This window comes from Durio zibethinus, chromosome 6 (genome assembly GCF_047325235.1).
Source record: "Durio zibethinus cultivar Kanyao isolate XHJ-2024 chromosome 6, ASM4732523v1, whole genome shotgun sequence".
NCBI lineage: Eukaryota > Viridiplantae > Streptophyta > Magnoliopsida > Malvales > Malvaceae > Durio > Durio zibethinus.
In genome coordinates this window covers 946,679-968,662 of record NC_143167.1, presented here as the reverse complement: position 1 = coordinate 968,662, position 21,984 = coordinate 946,679, and the positions used below count along the sequence as shown (strand labels likewise).

General features: G+C 30.7%; 1 long non-coding RNA gene and 2 pseudogenes across 1 annotated transcript; 2 read left to right on the top strand and 1 right to left on the bottom strand.

The window, feature by feature from the left end:
• Nucleotides 1-10,667: 10,667 nt before the first annotated feature.
• Nucleotides 10,668-12,927, top strand: LOC111286565 (UDP-glycosyltransferase 71K1 pseudogene; annotated as a pseudogene).
• A 3,572-nt stretch (nt 12,928-16,499) lies between these two features.
• Nucleotides 16,500-18,709, bottom strand: LOC111286559 (putative receptor-like protein kinase At3g47110; annotated as a pseudogene).
• A 308-nt stretch (nt 18,710-19,017) lies between these two features.
• Nucleotides 19,018-19,735, top strand: LOC149518316 (uncharacterized). The gene is made up of 2 exons (XR_016342636.1): nt 19,018-19,241; nt 19,409-19,735. It is a non-coding gene; the product is annotated as an uncharacterized LOC149518316 (long non-coding RNA).
• Nucleotides 19,736-21,984: the final 2,249 nt, after the last annotated feature.

Here is a 21,984-nt window from a genome sequence, read left to right as displayed (position 1 = left end):
TCTTATCAAGTCTAGTTTCTAATGCATTAAAGAGATCTTAATTCTGATTTGAATATATTGAGATATGGTCATTTTAATGAAAAGAGGTTAGGCTGCCAATATTAGTTAGTTGAGTTAACTTTTGTATAATTTAGTTGTTTTAGTATATGTGGTATTAAAAAGAGTTTATTAATTTCTAATGTGTTGAAATGATCTTGAATAGGTCATTAATTATTTTAAAGGAAAAACTAAGTGGTGGAATTGAAATGAGATAAGTAGAATCTCACACATTTTACTTATTTTTGAACCTATGTGTATATGTATATTTCTAAATGAATAAATGTTTTGTTTCTTTATTTTTGATATATGAAAATAGGATTAAGCATATGATTAGTTTGTGGTTTTGCTATGTAAATGATAGCTCATGCTTATGAATAAAATGAGAAAATGATTTATGTTTAAGAAACGATTTTATGATAGATATGTTTTTACATCCCTAGAAAGTGAGATCATCAACACAAGAACTAGTTTTATGGTCCTAGCTAATAAGTAATAGTAGTTAGTGTAAAGCCCTAGCTAATGAGTTATAAACGTTAGCAATGATTATAAGGATAAAATTGTCAATACGACTAATATCATAGGTTATAGCAGTGATTGTAGCTAATAATAAAATAATGATAATGATGATTTATAATGATGATGATGATTTTTTAAAGATTGATCCATGATTTGGTTTGATTGCGATATTTGAATTGCATCATATTTTGTAATGATTTATAAATTGACATGTTTTTATATTGATTTATGATCTATAAAATGTTTGACATAATGGTAATTTTTGAAATATTTTGACATTATGATTTGATGAATGTTTTGAATGATCTATATATATATATATGAAAATGATATTTGATTAGATAAGGTGTGTGAACGTATATTTTTTGAGTTGTAGTTCGCTTATTCTCCTTTTCTTTTCTCCTTACAGATGAGTAAATGATAAGTTTGGTTAGTCTTGTGAGAAGCTAGAAGATTAAAATGAGAAAGATCACTTAGTCGTCAAAAATAATGTTAACCAATGAGAAATTATTAATGGTTTTGTATTTTATAGTTTGTATTTGGACATATATAGAGATTTATCATTAGTTGGATTAAAGATATGAATTTTACTTAGCAGATTATTTTATTAAAAAATTTTAGAATGGTTAAGAAAAAATGCTTCATATTTTTTTAAGGTTTTACTTTTAGGTAATATGGTCGTGTTACATCTTGGTCTTGTGATGTGACATAAAGTGGTATCAAAGCCAAGTTGTGATCTTTAAAGAATTTTTAAGAGTTAAATTATGATTTGTAGATTATGATAATATTTTCTTTAAAAACCTAAGTTATGTTTCTGGAAGATTTTCTAAGAGTTTCAGTGATGATCTTTAAACTATGTGAGATATTAAAAAGCTTATATTATGATTTTAAATATTTTTTAAGAACTACAATTATGATCTTTGAAGATTTCTAAGAAGTTAAATTATGATAACTAGATTAATGGTGATTTTCTAAAAATGAAAGTTATAATCTTTAGAGTAAAAAAGATTTTCTAAGAGCATGAGTTATGCTCTATATACTATGTGAAGACTTTCAAAGACTTAAATGATGATCTTTGGATTATGTAATGATTTTCTAAGGGCTTAAGTTTGATCCATAGACTAAATTCGTGAGAATAAGTAAATGATTCGATAAATTTTTTGAGTAGTTAAAGTTTCAATGAAGATTGAGGAATTAATGATTCAATGAATTCATAGAGTAATTATTTTGGTTGATAATTACATATTGCTTTTGAGATTTTGTAGTTAAGAGAAAGTCTAATTACTTTGATATAGTGCGATTTTATAAGTTGAAGAGATTTTCAATGCGACTTACAATGAAACATATTTTATGAGTTAAAATAATTATAAAAAAGAATGATTTGATTTTTGGAGGTTCTATGGGTTGAGAAAAGACAATTGATTTAATAAGATTTCGAAGTTATTTGTTGAGTGTTACATGATGGAATTAAAAGTACAAAATATTGGCATTAGTATAAAATGACATTTTGAAATTTTGAAGTAATTAATTATGGATCATAATGTTTAAGAATTTATTTTGATGGATTTAGTCCGAAATACTATAATTGTGATAAATAGTTTTATATTCATAAAAGAAGATATTTACTTGATTTGGTTCTAAATTTTATTAATAAAGTATTTAAGGTTTGATCATGTGAGTTAGAAGTTTATATAGTTAATTTTAAATTTCTATTTAGAGTGTAAAGAATTTTCTCAATTTTCAAAGTGATTATTTGTAGTTATAGTTTCTAATTGAAGTATAATATTGATTCTTTCGAATTTTATATTTATAAAAAATATTTCCTATTGTGGAATAAGGTTGTGTACTTAGTAAAGAATTAAATTTGTGAATAAAAATTAAAGTTGTGGTTATCTAGATGATTTAATAAGGAAGTTGTTTTGAATGAGTCATAGATTTACAAAAAAATATATATGTTTTGATTAATAATTGTTTAAAATCTTACAAGTGCAAAAGATTGTTCATTTTACGATTAGGTCTTAATATTTAGTGATGATTTTGTGCATTTGGTAATACTGAGCATGAATTCAATTTTAAAGAAATTTGAAAATTTTTTTGAAATAATGTGATGCATTTAGTTATTGTTCATAACTTATATTTTCGGCATGAATTCAACTATTTGGAGTTTTTATTATTTAAATTCTTATGATACATAGGTTTCGACTTTGACATGAAAATGATAGCAATATATTTGGTAAAAAAAAAAAATTGAGACATTATGATATTGGTAGGGATTATGAAGAATCAACTATTGTATGATAATTGATCTATTAAATTAGAAAAAAAAATATTCGAAATTAGAGATAACTTGGGTAACCATAGATTTATGTTTGAATTTACATAGTATAAATTTATGGATATGATTTATTGTATCGATTTAATATGTTTTATAACAATTAATTGATAGAAAATTTCATATTGTCAATGGAGAAATAAAGAAAATTAAAATACTATGTGATATCTTTTTAGTGACTAAAGGATTTGTTAATGTTATTATTTAACTTTAAGGTTGTATATGGTTATAAATACCCCGTATAAAGTGAATTACATAAAATTTTGTGGACATATGTTTTTCTTGTCATGAAATAATGTTATGAAAGTTAATTTGTTATTTTAGAGTTTTATTAGAAGAAAGTATCAGAGTATGCAACAAAAGCTTGATTTGGTTTAGGTTATAAATTTTTAAGCTATTTTAAGTTGAGAAAGTGATGAATATTTAATAAATAAAGATTAATGGATTTTGGGTATCAATGTTTTGGATAAGAATATTTTGTGTTCCTTCTAGTTTTGGAGGTTCTATCAATGGTAGACATTTTTAAGAAGTGCTTACGTCATAACTTGAAGATAAACTTTTTATAACAATAGTTGTAAGACAAAACATTTAATGATTCATTTTGAGTTTTGTATGAAAGTAGATCTAAATCTTAAATTTATTGGGATAAAAACAAGTAAAAAGAAACTTTTATTTCTTAAATTTATAGATCAAATAGTTGATAAATGTTAGTTCATTAAGGAATGATTTGCAGCCAAAGTTTAAGCTTTACGAGGATGGCACATTATGTTTTGGGAATAGGTTGTGCGTACCAAATAATTGTGAAATGAAACAAAAGATCTTGGATGAAGCACATAGGTCTCAATTCACTATACATCCTGGAGGCACTAAGATGTACAAGGATTTGAAAGAAAGTTTTTAGTGGAATAACATGAAATGAGAAATAGCTTAGTTTGTGTCCTAATGTTTAGTGTGTTAACAAGTTAAGGCTAAACAACAAAGACCATTAGGGTTGTTGCAACTGTTGGAGATACTGAAATGAAAGACAAAGCACATCTCTATGGATTTTGTAATGAGATTGCCTAGGTCATCGAAAGGGAATAATGCAATGTGGCTCGTTATTGATAGACTTACTAAATTAGCTCATTCTACCTATCAAGGTAACTATTCCACTTGATAAACTAGCACAATTGTATATGGATGAAACTATCTGATTGCATAAAGTTTTAGTAAATATTGTGTCAGATAAAGATTTTAGATTTGTCTTTAAATTTTGACAAGCTTGCAATGAGCTATGGGGACAAATTTGAAATTGAGTACGACCTTTCACCCTCAGACGGATAGGCAAACAGAGAGAACAAATCAGATTCTAGAAGATATACTTTGAGCATATGTGATTAATCTAAAAGGTAGTTAGGATGATTAATTACCTTTAGCAGAGTTTGCTTATAATAACATTACCAATCCAGCATTAGGATGGCTCTTTTCGAAGCCTTGTACTGTAGGAAATGTGGATCCTCTTTTATGTTGGGATGATGTTGGAGAGAGAACTTTAAGGGTTGAAAATGGTGTAACTGATTATGAAAGATCAAGGTGATTAAGGAGAAATTTAAAGCAGCACAAGATAGTAAAAAAAAGCTAAGTAGATAAGAAGAAAAATGAGTTGGAGTTTCAATAAGGGGACTATGTTTTTTTAAATGTGTCACCCATAAAAGATGTTATGCAATTTGAAAAGTGAAGAAGGTTAAGTCCATATTATATAAAGCTGTTTAAAATTCTCGATAAGGTGGAAAAAGTTACATATAAGACAACCTTGCCACCTCAGCTATCTAGCGTGCGTAATGTGTTTTATGTGTCAATGTTAAGAAAATATGTCTTTAACTTGAGTCATATGGTAGAGTATAAACCTTTAAAAGTTTGAAAGAATTTAACATACTTAGAATATCCTATATGAATAGTTGATCGAAAAATGCAGGTTTTGAGGTATAGAACTATTGCCTTTGTAAAAGTTCAATAAAGCAATCACACACCAAAGGAAGCAACTTGAGAAATGAAAAATGATATAAAGAAACGACATTCTCAATTATTTGAAAATGAATGTAAATTAAATTTTGAAGATGAAATTTTTTATAAAGAAAGGGAAATGTAATACCCCAGCCAAAATGATAATTAGGCTAGATTATTACTAAAGCCCATTAAGTTAATTAAGAGGTTAATCATTAAAGAAAAAAGATTGAGGTATTATATGAAAGAAAACCTATTATTTGAAGTAGAAAGAAAATGAAAGTTCTTTTTCTTCATCTTTCTTAGGGTTAGAAAGCATGTAAAATCAAGCTAGAGATTCAAAATCAGAAGCTACAATCGAGTTAATTTTCTAAAAATGAGTATATATCATCTTTTTATTTAAGAAAAAAATCATGTTAGTTGCTATTATTTGAAGTTGAAATTCTAAGAGAAAAATAAAAAAAATTATGAAATCTTTCATTAAACTTCATGATCAATTTGGGTAAATTATTGGGTTTTATTTGCTTCATGTTATTAAGATTTGATGATGATTATTGAGTAGATTTTAAAAGTTGAAAATGGAGATTTGGAATTTTAAAAGTTAAAGGAGAAATTATGTTTTTAGATAAGATGCTAGTATCTATAACAGTGGATTAAAATAATATTCTATATCAAAAGATTAGATATTGCTATGATTATCATATATCGTTGGAAAACATGTTGAATCTACTTTCTAATAAAATAAACAGAAGTCGAATCCGAGTTTTTTTATGAAGAGTTATCTAATTTTTAATTAATGATATGTAGGTTATATGGTAGCATCATTAGGATTGAAATACGAAAATTGTCTTAAATTATATACAAAGAATTAAGAATAAAAACCATACATATTTGAAAGATTATTAAGTCTACTTTTTAACTAAACAAGCATAATTGAATTTGGAGTCTTCTATGAATAAATATGTAATTTTTATTAGAAGATATATATGCTATCTGATAACAGCATATGGTGTGAATTTTAAAATTTAATATAATTGATCTACAAAGAATTACAATGTGAGCCATATATAGTGAGAAATCTTATCAAGTCTAGTTTCTAATGCATTAAAGAGATCTTAATTTCAATTTGGATATATTGAGATATGGTCATTTTAATGAAAAGAGGTTAGGCTACTAGTATTAGTTAGTTAATTTTTGTATAATTAGTTATTTTAGTATATATGATGTCAAAAAGAGTTTATTGATTTTTGATGTGGTGAAATGATCTTGAATAGGCCATTAATTATTTTAAGAAAAAATTAAATGGTGAAATCAAAATGAGATAAGTAGAATTTAATGTACTTTACTTATTTTCAAACCTATATGTATATATATATTTTTAAATCAGTAAATGTTTTATTTCTTTAGTTTCGATATATAAAAATAAGATCAAGCATATGATTATTTTATGTTTTTGCTATACAAATGATGGATCATGTTTATGAATGAAATGAGAAAATGATTTATATTTAAAGAATGATTTTATGATAGCTACATTTTTACATCCATGGGAAGTATAATTATCAACATCAAAACTAGTTTTATAACCCTGACTAACGGATAATAGTAGTTAGCATAAACATGGTTATATGATTTTGTTAACAGGTTATAATAATTAGAGCAAGGCTCTGACTAGCGGGTTATAATAGTTTGCAATGATCATAATGATGAAATTGTCGATATGTCCAATGTCACTGAGTTATAACAGTGACCATAACTAACGATAAACTAATAATAATAATGATTTATGATGATGATGATTTTTAAAGATTGATCTATGATTGGGTTTGACTACAATATTTGAATGACATTATATTTTGTAATGATTTATGAATTGACATTTTTAATATTAATTTATGATTTATGAAATATTTGATGTAATGATAATTTTTGAATTATTTTGATATTATAATTTGATGAATGTTTTGAATTATCTATATGTATTTATGAAAATGATACTTAATCTAGTAAGGTGTGGGAGTGTATACTTACTGAACTGTAGTTTGCTCATTTTTTTTCTTTCTTCTTATAAATGAGTAAATAATAAGTTTGATTAGTTTTACGAGAAGTTAAAAGATCAAAATATAAAAGATTATTTAGTCTCCTAAGACAATATTAACTAATGAGATATTATTAATGGTTTTATATTTTATACAGCTTATATTTGAATATATAAAGAGATTTGTTATTAGTTGGCTTAAAGATAAAAATTTTATTTAACAGATTATTTTATTAAAAAAATTTTAAATGATTAAGAAAAAAAACTTTGTATTATTTTAAAATTATATTTTAATATAATATAATTATATTACATCTTAATATCGAGACGTTACATTTTTTCACCTCGAGACATTCGCAATACACTTGAGAGAGCCGTTTGTAACTCCTAGCCCATCGGTCGTCGCATCCTAGCACCCTGAGCATTACATTCAACACCACACGTAAAAATGTCATTTTGGACAATCCAATAGGAAAAGCAGGATTCTTATCATTTTCGACTTAATTACGTACTTAATTATTCTATGAAGCATTGGCCTAATGTAAAAACAAAAAGCCTTAGAACATGATGTCGTAGTTCAAGTCTCTCTACTTGTGAATTAATTGTTTAATTATATTTTAATTTGTTAATTGATTATTCGATAATCATAATTTGATTATTATATAATATTTAATTATTCAATTGATTATATGAATATGACATTTTATTATAATTATAATTTTAAAATAAAAAAATTACATCAAATATAAAATCTTCATCCATATCTTATCTCATTGATTTTGAATTTCTTCTTCAAAAAAATATAATTAATATTTAATATATAAAAACATAAGATAAATTCGTCGGTGCTTCCTTAATTAGTGTTATTGTTATTGTGGACTTCCAATTTTTTGGGTCCTCAAGAATGTGCAAAACGTAAAAGTGAGGCTTACTCAAAGGAAAAATTAAACACAACACGGCAAGTCCCCACTATCATTAATCTTAATTTTCAAATCTGCTTTCATATTTAGGTAAAACAATTGGTTGAGTTTTCTAGGGTTTTAAGGAAGTTTCTGTCACCGGGGCCCAAAAACCAAACAATGTCCTGAGGTTTTGTCTTTGCGAGTCTAATGGAAGAACAAAACATAAAATTCTATGTCCATAAAACAAAACAGGAGTTATGTCTGCTTAGTGACTAAAGAGCTTTCAAGAAGACATAAAGATTTTGGTTTTCAATCAAAATTTCATCTCTTCTCTATAAACTAAAAAAATGATTACACACTATTTTAAACAGAAACTTGAAGTCATCGGAAAGTCATGAACATGTTTACATTTTGCATTAACGCATTAATACCTTTGTCTTTGATTATAGAAATTGAATTTACAAAGTTGAATTGCGTTAACTTTTGTGTTCTTGTTGTATTGGATGATTTTTGTCTTTTTCCTAAAGCTGTTTTGCTCCATATCCTCTCATAAATCTTAATGAATTAATTGAAGTTCTGTTATTGACTTTAAATCTTTAGATAGATAGACTAATTGTTTTTTGTTTCTTTTAGAACAAGAACAGTCTAATCCATTGTTCTTACTAAGAATATACATGAAAGCTCACTTTACAACTTGGTATGAAAGATGAAACAGGAAAACTTTATACATGGTTATTTAACCATAGTCGGAACCACCTACAGCAAATTTTCTTCAATAGCCACTGGTATGAATGGGAGCAATGATGCTAGGAGCTTGAGAATTACTTAAAAAGTGGTCGTAGAAATGATTCATGGACCAATTGTTTCAAATGTAGAACTACGAACTGTTAATGAACTAGAAGATTTAATTGTCAAATCTGCTTTCATATTTAGGTGAAACAATTGTCTTCGTTTTCTGGGGTTTTTGGATGGATCCTTCTGTGCTCGGAATGCCACTGCGGCCAAAGCAAAGTTGCCAGACAACCTAACATAATTATTATATTATATTTTTTATATAAATTTATTAAATTTGATATAAATAAATCTACTAAAAATGTCCACGCGTAAAAATCTCAATCGCTCAAAAAAAAAATCTAAAAGATCAGTGGAAGTTAAGTTTTGTTGACCGGGCATTGACTTGTAGATTTCGTTGGTCACTGACGAGGGTGAAGCAGTCTAAGGAACCGTGTTCCAGTCTGTCAATCATCAAACTTTCACCTGGGGTCTGGCAAACGTGAAACTGAATAATGGATTTGGACTTGTTTGGCAACTTGTCAACCACGTCAAGAACATGTTTTTTGGTCACTTCGTTACATGTTTGACGGACAAACATTGACTTAAGACATTAATAATTAATCATTCGAAATTTCTTTCCGTAAAATTTTTTCTCTCTTACCAATTATAAGTTTCATTTTCTTTTTCCTACCAATCAAAACTTAATTAAGATTTTATTTGTTTCTTGCAAAATTAAAATTATTTTTGAAAAATAAATTTTGTATTTTTTTATATTTATTTGATAAAAAATTAATTAAAATTAGAATTAATTTAAAATAAAAATAATATTCTATTTATAGAAATGAAAACAATACTCTTTTCTTTTTTTTTTTTTTCAATTTTGAACTCGTCATCAAATAAGCGATTCGCTCAATATTATCTTCAAGTGTTTAGATAAAATATGAAATGTAAGAAAAATACAAAATCAAAATAAAAAAATTAAGATAAAAAATTAAAATTAAAACCAACTATTTATTCAAAAAAATCAAATCCAACTATATAGATTACAAAGAAAAAGAGAAGAAATACAAAAGATAAATTCGAGAGAATATGAAAGTTTTTTTTTTTGAAATTTTAAAAATTACTTATCTTTTATTTTTCTCTGTCAAAACAATTGCACAATCAATTGAATGGAATCCCAAATAAGCCAAACTTTACACATATATTATAATCAAAATTTAAAAAGCAATTTTTTCGCAAGATCAATTTGGAAAAAAAAAATCTTTTAAAAATGAAAAAAAGTCGGATCTAATAAATGGAGGTCAAATTTAGCTTGTTTAATTAAGACCAAAAACGACATCTAATATGGCCACTCTTTAAAAAAATTAAAAAAAAAAAAAAAAAAACCAATGAATGTCAACTCTAACCTTTGCATGCGCAAAAACAACTTAATATTAAGATGAATTTGGCTTTCGAAGGCCATTTGTTTATCTTCCTTCTTCTAATTAATTTCTCTCTTTTTCCTTTTTCTCCATAACCTACTTTCCATTTAAACCTAAATTTTCTTTTGTCAAAAGTCAATAACACCCTCAACAATTTATATAATTGTTTTCTTATCTTTTTTATAAAAATGACGACAATGAGTCAGTAGTTAATTTTCTATAATGATCCTTTCAAACCTTCCTCTATTTTTCTTTTTTTCTTTTTTTTTTTCCTTCGTCCGTTGGCCTCTCCTTCCATTCTTTTTATCTCCATTCTCTCTCGCTTTTTTTTTTTTTTTTTCAATTTTCCATTTTAGAAGTATTTTTTTTCTTTTCAGATTTTTTAACAATGAAAATCCAAAAACTCTATCAACAAAATGCAAAATTCTTTTTACGTCATAAAGTGAACAGGTGTTACAAGAAGACTCTTTTGCAGACAAAATTGTATTATAATTAGATTGGATTTCAAATCATAAATATATTTATTAATAATTAAATGCTTTAAGTTTTTAAAAATAACTATATATAATTAAATTTTGAATAATAAATTCTGATGCAAACATTGTAATCCTTGCCACAGCTCATACATGGAAATTTTCCCTGTTCATCTTCATTTACAACTGAACTGCCTCTTTAGACTATATGATTGAATCCAATTGACAGCAGTGTCAAACCACCTTTAAATGTGTCAGTTCGGTGGCTAGTGGGACTGGGTCTCTGTAAACTTTCTAACAGGTTTTTGTGATCAGGTTCATCCCCTTGTATTTATGTGTAGGGGATTTCACCCACGTTGAAGGGTAAATCCAGAATAAAAACAAGTGCTTGAAGGGGAATGAGAAGTGAAGTTTTCGTCTTTTTTTGGTTGATTCATACTGGATTATTGGCTATGCCTCGGGATTTCTTTGTGTTTCATTTATTTATTAATAAAACTATCTCGACTTCCGGGCAAAAAGACAAAATCAAGAAAATATCTTTGGCAGGCTGGCAAACAATTGGTTCTGCTATCTTTTTCCCATTGAAAAGTGTGCATTCCGCACTTCTAATTCATTTCTCTGCTCATTTGCCCGTATCACTTTTCATGTAAATTATTGGACTTGTGCCGGAAGCAATGCCTTGATAAGCACAAAAAGGCAGATCACATAGGGCTACCGGAACAAGAAAGGATCAAACAAGCTGAGAGATGAAGAAAGTAGAGCTCACATTCATTCCAACACCACTAATCGGACACTTGGTCTCAACTATTGAGTTTGCAAAGCGCCTTATCCATCAAGATGATCGAATTTGGATTACTATTCTTTCCATGAAGTCGCTTACAAGTTTTGTGGATGACTACACCAAATCAGTTACTGCTTCGCAACCTGATCGAATCCAACTAATTGACATTCCTCGGGTAGATCCTCCGCCATTAGATCTTTTGAAGTTATCAGCAGAAGCCTATCTCTATGCATACATTGAGAGCTACATCCCTCCTATTAGAAATGTTGTCAGAAATATTGTGTCAGTGAAATCTAGCTCGGATTCAACCCGAGTTGCAGGATTAGTTCTTGATCTGGTTTGTGCACCCATGATTGATATTGCAACTGAATTGGATCTTCCTTCTTATATATTCTTAATCACAAATAAAGCGTTCTTGGGTCTCATGCTGTACCTAACAACTCGACATAGCCAGAACAGCTCAGAATTTGAAAGCACGGATCCCGATCATTTGATCCCAGGATTTGTCAATCCTGTCCCTTCATGTGTTCTGCCTTAAGCTGTGTTTAACAGGGATGGCGGTTATACCGCATATTTCAAGATTGCTGAAAGGTTTAAGGATGTCAAAGGTATCATGATAAATACGTTTGAAGAGCTTGAGTCTTATGCTCTTAATTGTTTTTCCAATGGCCAAAACCCTCCAATTTATCCAGTTGGACCAGTGATTCATCTCAACTGGCAGCCTCATCCCGAGTTGGACTTGGCCTAACGCGACAAGGTCATGAAATGCCTTGATGATCAGCCTCAATCATCAGTGGTCTTTCTTTGCTTTGGAAGCATGGGAAGCTATGGAGCACCCCAAGTGAAAGAAACAGCACTTGGGCTAGAGCAGAGTGGGTACAGATTCTTATGGTCCTTGCGTGTGCCACAACCACCATCACCAGAAAATGATGCTTCAGGAATTGCTTATTACAAGAATCCTGACGAAATGTTGCCAGACGGATTCCTAGAAAGGATCCAAGGGAGGGAGATGGTATGTGGGTGGGCGCCGCAGGTGGAGGTTCTTGCCCACGAGGCAATAGGAGGGTTTGTATCTCATTGTGGTTGGAACTCAATCCTGGAAAGCTTGTGGTTTGGTGTGCCAATTGTAACATGGCCTATGTATGCTGAAAAACAGCTAAATGCGTATGTGATGGAGGAGCTGGGATTAGCAGTAGTGCTGAGGTTGGATTACAGGAGAGATACAAGTGATGTCGTGATGGCAGATGAGATAGAGAAAGCTGTTCGGATGGTCATGGATGGTGGCAGCGAGGTGAGAAAGAAAGTGAAGGAAATGGCAGAGATGGCTAGGAAAGCTACTATGGAAGGTGGATCTTCAATCAATTCAATTGGAAGATTAATAGAGGATATGATAGGCCACAACTGATATTTGGCCATATATGGTTCTCCCTGGTCAGTTAATCGTCTACTGTTTAAGGGAAAGAGAAAAGAAAACTTGTTTCCTATTTAGTAGTTATCTCTGCTTATTCTAAATGATATTGCCCCATAAGCAGAAAGGATTTTGATGTAAATACAATTATCTGATCCCTCAATGGTTTATGAAATTATCAATCCTATAGTATCATTTTATCAATATTTTTTTATTAGTCACTGTAGCAAACAATTATAATTTTCTGAGTATTGTTTATAGTTTATTAATGTTTGTAAACATTATAATTATAAACAATTATAAGTTTACATAAATAAAAAGTATTCAAATATCAATGCGGGGAGTGCATCCTTAAATCGTCTAAAGAAAAAAAAATAAATTCAAGTAATCTCTAATTGTATTAAAAAATAACGAATTACTTACTTAATAATTGCGGCAATTTTTATTAGTTAACATCAAATTCATGTTACTAATACATATATGAATTTCTTAATCACAAACTATTATTTGGTGCCTAAATTATTTATTTTACTTTCTTCTAATGTTCAAATGAGAGCAGTAAATGTCTTCCGCTTCTTGCTTTAGTGGCTAAAGAAGCCATTAAGAAAACATAAGGACTTGATTTTGAAACAAGCCATCTCCCTTTTGTAATAGGACTTTGTCTTCTCTTGAAATAAAAAAAAAAAAAAGAAAACAGTAAATTTATTAATCTTATTAATTAAAAATTCATATCAAAACTCAATTAAGACTTTATCTGGTAAAAAAAAATAGAAAGAGAAAGATAAATTTTATTTTAATTCAATAAATTTACCAAGTAAAAAAAAATTATGAAACTTAATTATTATATTATATTTAAAAATATTTAACTCAAATAAAATCTAAAAACAACATATTTATTATATTACATTATATTAATTTTTTATAAATTTATTAAATTCAATATAAATAAATCTACTTAAAAAATGTCCACGCTTAAAAATCTCAATCGCTCAAAAAAAATCCAACAGATTGGTGGAAGATAAGTTTTGTTGACCAAGCATTGCCTTGTGGAATTTGTTGGTCATTGACGTGAAGAGGGTGAAGCAGTCCAAGGAGCCTTGTTCTAATCAGTCAATCACCAAACTTTCACCTAGGTTCAGACTAATTTTCATGAGACAATTTTGTATAGAGTCATGATTGAATATAGGTTATCATGAATCATTCATGTATAAGATCATTATTGAATAAAGGTGTCAAAAGGGAAGGTAGATTTTATGTGCTAAAAAAAAGTCTCTATTTTAAATATTGTAATAGTTTTTTATAGCATAGTTACAAAATTTCATTTACTTTTTAAAAGGGGTAAGCAATCGGCATATTATTAAGCTGTCTCATTGATTAAGATATGTGCTAATCACCCATCTAAGGCTATCTCTCTGGTTCCAACAATGGTAGGAAAACTCAATGTACTATTCATAATATTAATAATTTTTTTTTTATACGAGAACGCCAAGGATCGTCTTGGTGTGCTTTCATGTTGCCCCAACATATCATTATGTATGCTTGAGATTAACTTGTGGCTTGTTGATTGCTTGTTCAGATATTGAATTATCCTTGACTGACTTGTGTGGAAGTGTACATTCAAGTTCCACACGGTCTATTGCTTTATTGAGAGAAAGCTTAGCCTATGACATGTGATATCAGAGCACAGTTAAGAAGTACTAGAGAATTGATAAAATGGCTACAAGTGATAGATTTAATGACCAACAGAGGATTAAGGAGCTTGAGGCTGTGGTGGCTGCCCAAAAAGCTTATATGGTAACTTATAATTAACAAAGAGAGATCGAGACATCCTAATGAAAGTTATCTGATACTCTACATAGCTTGGGTGAAGAGACCAAAGATACCTTGGATGTCTTCTAAAAAGAATTTGAGAAGCTTAGGGCTTAAAGAATGCTCTACAAATGGATGTGGCCAGGTTGAGTTTTGCCTTGATAGAAAAAGGGTAAAAGGCCAAGGTGCTAGAGCCTTAATGTTATGTGGGGGCAAAAAATGCCAAAGAGCTTGAGAACTTCCTGTTTGACATAGAACAATACTTTCGAGCTATGCACATAAAATCAGAGGAGAATAAGGTTACAATGGCTTCAATGTACCTTGTCGGAGATGCCAAACTGTGGTAGCATTTAAAATTTGTAAATGATGAATGCTCTATTAAAACTTGGGCAGATCTTAAGCAAGAGTTAAATAACCAGTTCTTCCCTGAAAATGTGGAGTATATAGCCCAAAATAAGCTTTGAGAATTGGTGCAAATGGGAATGATGTAAGAGTTTGTGAAGAGCTTTTCTATCATAATGTTGGACATTAGAGACATGTTCAAAAAGGACAACATATTCTATTTTCTTGAAGGTCTTAAACTTTGGACCAAGATAAAATTACAAAGACAAAAGGTGCAAGATGTGGCCACGACCATGGCTATTGCTAAACATCTTCATGATTATAATGATGGCCCCTTAAAATGAAAGAATCCTTCATAACGTGGCAGTAACTCCAACTTTGAGAGTGAAAGAAAGATGGCTAAAGTGGACTGACCCTTCAATGGAGAATTAGATAGAAGGCCTTTCGGTCAAGACAATACCTAACCCAAGGCAAACAATGCATCGAATTTCAAATCAAAGCAACCACTAGCTTGCTTCCTATGCCAAAGGCCACATTAGGTCGCCGAATGCCTATATAAAAGTGCCTTTAATGCTCTGAAAGCCTAGTCTCAAGAGTCCACTAAAGCGCCCAATACAGTTGAAGAAGTTGAAGATGAGCCAACTAGGATAGGTTCAATACGATTCTTTAATGCCCTTCATACCCAACTAAATATGATAAAGAAAGAACTTGGGAAAAGTCTGATGTATGTGGATATGGTGCTCAATGGGAAGGCCATAAAGCCATGATAGATACGGGTGCAACCAATATCTTCATCACACCAAAGAAAGCAAAAAGGTGTGGTTTCAAGGTTAATAAAGACTGTAGGCAAATGAAAGTGATTAATTCGTCAGCCTTTGCGATCACTAAAAGCTCCAAAAGTGTGATGACCAAGTTGGGGTCATGGGAAGGAAATGTAAACTTCACGGTTTCCCCCATGGATGACTCTGATGTTGTCTTAGGATTGGATCATGATGGCTTAGGCGATCCCAATCCTTGTTGCTAGTTGTCTATTATTTTTGGGAAAACACTCATGTGTTGTGCTGGCCATGATCTTTCCTAAGAGTGAAAAAAAAATGATTTTAGCATTACAATTCAAGAAAAAAAGTAAAGAGAGGGGAGCCCTCCTATGTGACCATGCTAATTTACAAAGAGGGGACTGAGTTGGAACTGGTACCCAATGATGTAAAAAGGTATTGGAAAAGTTTGGAAATGTGATGTCAGAGTAATTGCCCAAGATCCTACCTCTTCAAAGATCGATGAACCATGAAATTGAACTCCTCTCGAGAATTAAACCACCAGCTAAAGCCCTATATTGCATGGCTCCGCTAGAATTGGTTGAATGGAGAAAACAATTAGATGAGCTTTTACAAGTCGGATTCATAAGACCATCGGGCACCCATGTTATTTTAGAGAAAGCATGATGGGAGTTTACGGTTATGTATGGACTATAGAGCCCTAAACAAAGTCATTGTGAGAAACAAATATCCTATTTCACTTATTACGAATTTATTTGATCAACTGAGATAGGCCAAGTACTTTTCCAAATTGAACTTGAGATCTAGCTATCATCAAGTCAGAGTTGCTGAACGAGATAAGCCAAAAACCACTTGTGTAACACGATATGGTGCATTTGAATTCCTTGTTATACCTTTTAGGTTGACTAATGCCCCTGCCATATTTTGTGCCATATTGACAGATGCAATTCAGCAATTCTCCTACAAAGCCTATCATTCCCGGTTAGTGCAATTGTTGTTGCATTACTGAAAACTCCTTTCCTTTGCAATTGTCCTTCAAAGTGATTGTAGGAGAGATTTAAGTATATCAAGAAGGATAATTTCTCAAGATACACTGGAATTTGACCAGAAAAATTGTTGTTTGACGGATCTAGCTCAGTAATGCTTCTCAAGGAGCTCAAAGAGGCTGGGATACTTCCATAAAAATGATTTTTCCCTAAATAAAGAGTCTCCAAGCTTGTACAACTACTTAGAGTAGCAGGAATCTGACCGGAGAACTTGTTTCCTGATATATCCAGTTCTACCAAAGTTTTCAAGTTTCCTACTTCTGAAGGAAAAGAGCCTGTAAGAAGGCTATTGAACAGATCTAGGTAAACTGAGAGTGTTACTATGCTAAATATCTCTTTGGGAACCAGACCTGTTAGCCTATTGGAGCCTAATGTCATCTTTATTAAATTTTGACATTTTCCTAACTCTGCAGGTATGCTACCCTCTAAGAGGTTATCTTCTAAGCCAATCTCGCTTAGCAGTGAAATATTTCTTAAAGAGGTAGGGATTCTCCCAGTTAAAGCATTTCCACCCATGATTACCGATTGCAGATTTTTAAGCTTACCAAGGGAATCAGGAATAGTGCCAGTCAGTTGGTTGTACTTCAAACCAATTCCCATTAGATTTACAAGGTTTGTTATCCCCAAAGGTATGTTGCCGGTTATTTGATTAAAACCTAGGTATATAAATCTAATTGTTGTCGAAAGGTTTGTTGTGGAATTTGGTAGCAAGCCACCAAATTGATTAACAGCTATGCTAAAAGTTTGCAACCTGCTACAATTAGTTAAGGTGGTTAAAAAATCTAAATCCCCAGCGGCACCACTTCCCAGATTATTTATTTCCGTATTTAGCCAATAAAGATTCTTGGCGTTTTGAAAATTAATGGACACTTTGCCACTGAAATGATTCCTGGAAACATCAAATACTTCCAACTTTGAAGCATTGGCTAATGACTCTGGCAGAGTCCCAGAGAAACTATTATTACCAATATAAATTCTTCGAACGTTTATAAGTGTGAAGCCTATGTCGTCAGGGAGGCTCCCATAGAATCGCTTATATACTAGACCGAATATCTCTAGAGAAGAGATGTTATAAATTGAAGAAGGAACTAAGCCAAAGAAATTATTCTCGTCCAGTGAAAGATTGACTAACCTTTTAAGCTGGCCTAACGTATCAGGAATTCTCCCTTGCAAGCTATTCCTACCTACATTAAGCAGATGTAGACTGGAAAGGTTCCCCAATGAAACTGGGAGTTACCCAGTTAGAAAGTTGGCATAAATTCGTAGTTGCTCTAGCTTCAATAAATTGCCAAACTCGGCTGGGATATTTCCAACAAGGTTGTTCCGGCTGGCAACAAACTGAATGAGGTTAGAACAATGGGTCAAATTGGCTGGTATTGTTCCTCCAAAGGAATTATTTTGTAAAATTAAACTTTCAACCCTTGAAAGTCGACCAATTTCAGGGGGGATGACTCCATAGAAATTGTTGTCCTGCAGGTTGATGAACCTAAGGAAGCTGAGGTTCCCTACATAGGGAGATAAGGTACCCCCCAACCGTTGCTGGCTTAAGTCCAACTTGGTGATCCTTTGATGCCTACAGCCACAAGTTATTCCGTTCCACTGGCACAAGGCTGCAGAGTCGTTCCATGAGCTTGTGACTCCAAGTGAGTCATTAATTTGTGACTTTATGGCAAGCAATGTTTCGCGATCTCTCTCATGTCCCTCGATTGTAGTTCCAGTAATAGCGGTTGGAAACAATCCTAGAAGCAACAAACCGACACACCATAACACAGTGGCTACACTGCTGATTGAAGAACAGATGCTTTGAGACGCCATTTTTGTAGGACAAGAAAATGATTGTTTCTCAGTGAATTTTTCTTTCCCCGGCCCTTCAATTTATAATCAAAGGTTGAATTTACTGACGAAGAAGAAAAGCAGACTAGTGACTTTTTGACCACGAGCCATGCGCAATACACTTGAGAGTGATGTCACCAACGACCAATTTTAGTCAAACTGCTTGTCACTTCCGGCCCATCGGTCGTCGCATCCTAGCACCCTGAGCATTTTCCAGGAACATTCAACATCAGATGTATGTAAAAATGTCATTCTGGGCAATCCAATAGGAAGAGCAGGATTCTGATAATTTTTAGACTTAATTATGTATTTAATTATCTTGCAAGGTATTGGCTTAATGTCAAAGAAAAAGCTTTAGAACTTGTTATTGTAGTTCAAATCTCACTGTTTGTGGTGTGATTGTTTTAGTTATTCAGTGATCATATGAATGTGATATTTGATTATTCAATTGATTATATGAATGCAATTCTTGATTGTGATTATAACTTCAAAAAAAAAATTTTCTTTGATGCTTGCTTAATTGGTGTTTCTGCCAGCGTGGACTTCTGAATTTTTTGGGTCCTCAAGAACGTGCAAAGCGCAAAAGTGAGGCTTACCTAAAGGGGCAATTAAGCACAGCAAGTCCTCCACTATCATTAATCCCCTCTTCACAAGTCCTGGTCAAGCTAAATTGCGTGCATGACCATGAGTCCATGACCGGCGCCAGCCCTGGTGGAGTCAAAATCTCCCTCTAGCTCCCGAGTCCCCACCTCCACGTCCTTAAGAAAGGTAAAACCGGCGCATCTGGAAACTGAAAAGAATAAAAAGTCAAATAATTTTAATTTAAAAGGGATTGATTTTAGTTGTATGGATAACAAATGACAAGTATTCACATTTTCTTTTCTTTTTTTTTCTTTTAATTCTAACTTTTCGGTTTTCTCTTATAAAATTCGAAGTTCAAATACAACAAAACAGGAGTTACGTAGTTCAAATATGCTGTTTACAAGTAGGAAAAATGCAAACGTTAACATTTCTGGCTCATCGGTCGTCGCATCCTAGCATCCTGAGCATTTTCCAGGAACATTCAACACAAGTGTGTAAAAATGTCATTCTGGACAATCCAACAGGAAGGAAAGGATTCTGATAAATTTTCCACTTAATTATGTACGTAATTATTCTATGAGTTATTGGCTTAATGTCAAAGAAAAAACTTTAGAACTTGATGTCGTATTTAAGTCTCACTGTTTGTGATTTGATTGTTTAATTATATTTTTATTTATTAATTGATTATTCAATGATCATAACTTAGTTATTATGTAATAATTGATTGTTTAATTGATTCTATAGATATAATATCTTATTATAATTATAATTTCAAAATAAAAAAAAATTATATCAAATATAAACTCTTTATATATACCTTATTTCCTTTAATTTGAATTTCTCCTTCCAAAAATATAATTAATATTTAATTTATCAAAAAATAAGATAAATTTTGCTGTCCTTGCTCAATTGGTGTTACTGTTAGTGTGGACTTCTGAATTTTTTGGGTCGCCAAAATGTGCAAAACGTAAACGTGAGGGTTACGGAAAGGAGAAATTAAGCACAGTTAGTCCTCCACTATCATTGTCTTAATTTTCAAATCTGCCTTCATATTTAGGTAAAACAATTGGTTGAGTTTTCTAGGGTTTTAAGGAAGTTTCTGTCACCGGGGCCCAAAAACCAAACAATGTCCTGACTCCTGAGTTATGTCTGCTTAGTGACTAAAGAGCTTTTAAGAAGACATAAAGATTTTGGTTTCCAATCAAAATTTCATCTCTTCTCCATGAACTAAAAAAATGATTACACACTATTTTAAACAGAAACTTGAAGTCATCGGAAAATCATGAACATGTAGACATTTTGCATTAACGCATTAATACCTTTGTCTTTGATTATAGAACTTGAATTTACAAAGTTGAATTGCGTTAACTTTTGTGTTCTTGTTGTATTGGATGATTTGTTTTTTTTCCTGAAGCTGTTTTGCTCCATATCCTCACATAAATCTTAATGAATTAATAGAAGTTCTGTTATTGACTTTAAATCTTTAGATAGATAGATTAATTGTTTTTTGTTTCTTTTAGAACAAAAACAATCTAATCCATTGTTCTTACTAAGAAAATATATGAAAGCTCACTTTAAGACTTGGCATGAAGGATGAAACGGGAAAACTTTATATATAGTCAAGAGTTTAGCTATAATCGGAACCACCAACAACATATTTTCTGCAATAGCCACTGGTATGAATGGCAGCAGTGATGGTAGGAGCTTGAGATTTGCTTAAAAGTGGTCTTACAAATGATTCATGGCCCAATTGTTTCAAGTGTAGAACTACGTACTGTTAATGAACTTGAAGATTTAATTGTCAAATCTGCTTTCATATTTAGGTGAAACAATTGTTTTCGTTTTCTGGGGTTTTTGGATGGATCCTTCTGAGCTCGGAAAGCCACCGGGGCCCAAACAAAGTTGCCAGACAACCTAACATAATTATTATATTATATTAATTTTTTATAAATTTATTAAATTTGATATAAATAAGTCTAGTAAAAAAAATGTTCACGCTTAAAATCTCAATCGCTAAAAAGAAAATCTAAAGATCGGTGGAACATAAGTTTTGTTGACTCGGCATTGACTTGTGGATTTTGTTGGTCATTGGTGAGGGTGAAGCAGCCTAAGGAACCGTGTTCATTTCTGTCAATCACCAAACTTTCACCTATGGTCATGCTAATGCGAAACTGAATAAGGACTTGGACTTGTTTGGCAACTTGTCTCCACTTCAATAACATGTTTTTTGGTCACTTCATTACATATTTGATGGACAAACATTGACTTACGACATTAATAATTAATCATTCAAAATTTCTTTCCGTAACATTTTTTCTCTCTCTTACCAATTATAAGTTTCATTTTCTTTTTCCTACCAATCAAAACTTAATTAAGATTTTATTTGTTTCTTATAAAATTATTTTCAAAAGATAATTTTTTATTTTTTTATATTTATTTGATAAAAAATTATTTAAAATTACAATTAATTTAAAATAAAAATAATATTCTATTTAAAGAAATAAAAACAATACGCCTGTCATTTTTCTTAATTTTGAACTCGCCATCAAATTAGCGACTCCCTCGATATTATCTTCAGCTATTTAGATAAAATATAAAATATAAAAAAAATATAAAATCAAAATCAAAATAAAAAATTAAGATAAAAAATCAAAATTAACCAACTATTTATTCAAAAAAATCAAATCCAACTATATAAATTACAAAGAAAAAGAGAAGAAATACAAAAGATAAATTCAGGAGAATATGAAAGTTTTAAAAAAAAAAAATTAAAAAATTACTTATCTTTTATTTTTTTCTGCCAAAACAATTGCACAATCAATTGAATGGAATCCCAAATAAGCCAAACTTTACACATATATTATAATCAAAATTAAAAAACAAAAACTTTTTTGCAAGATCAATTTAAAAAAAAAAATCTTTTAAAAAT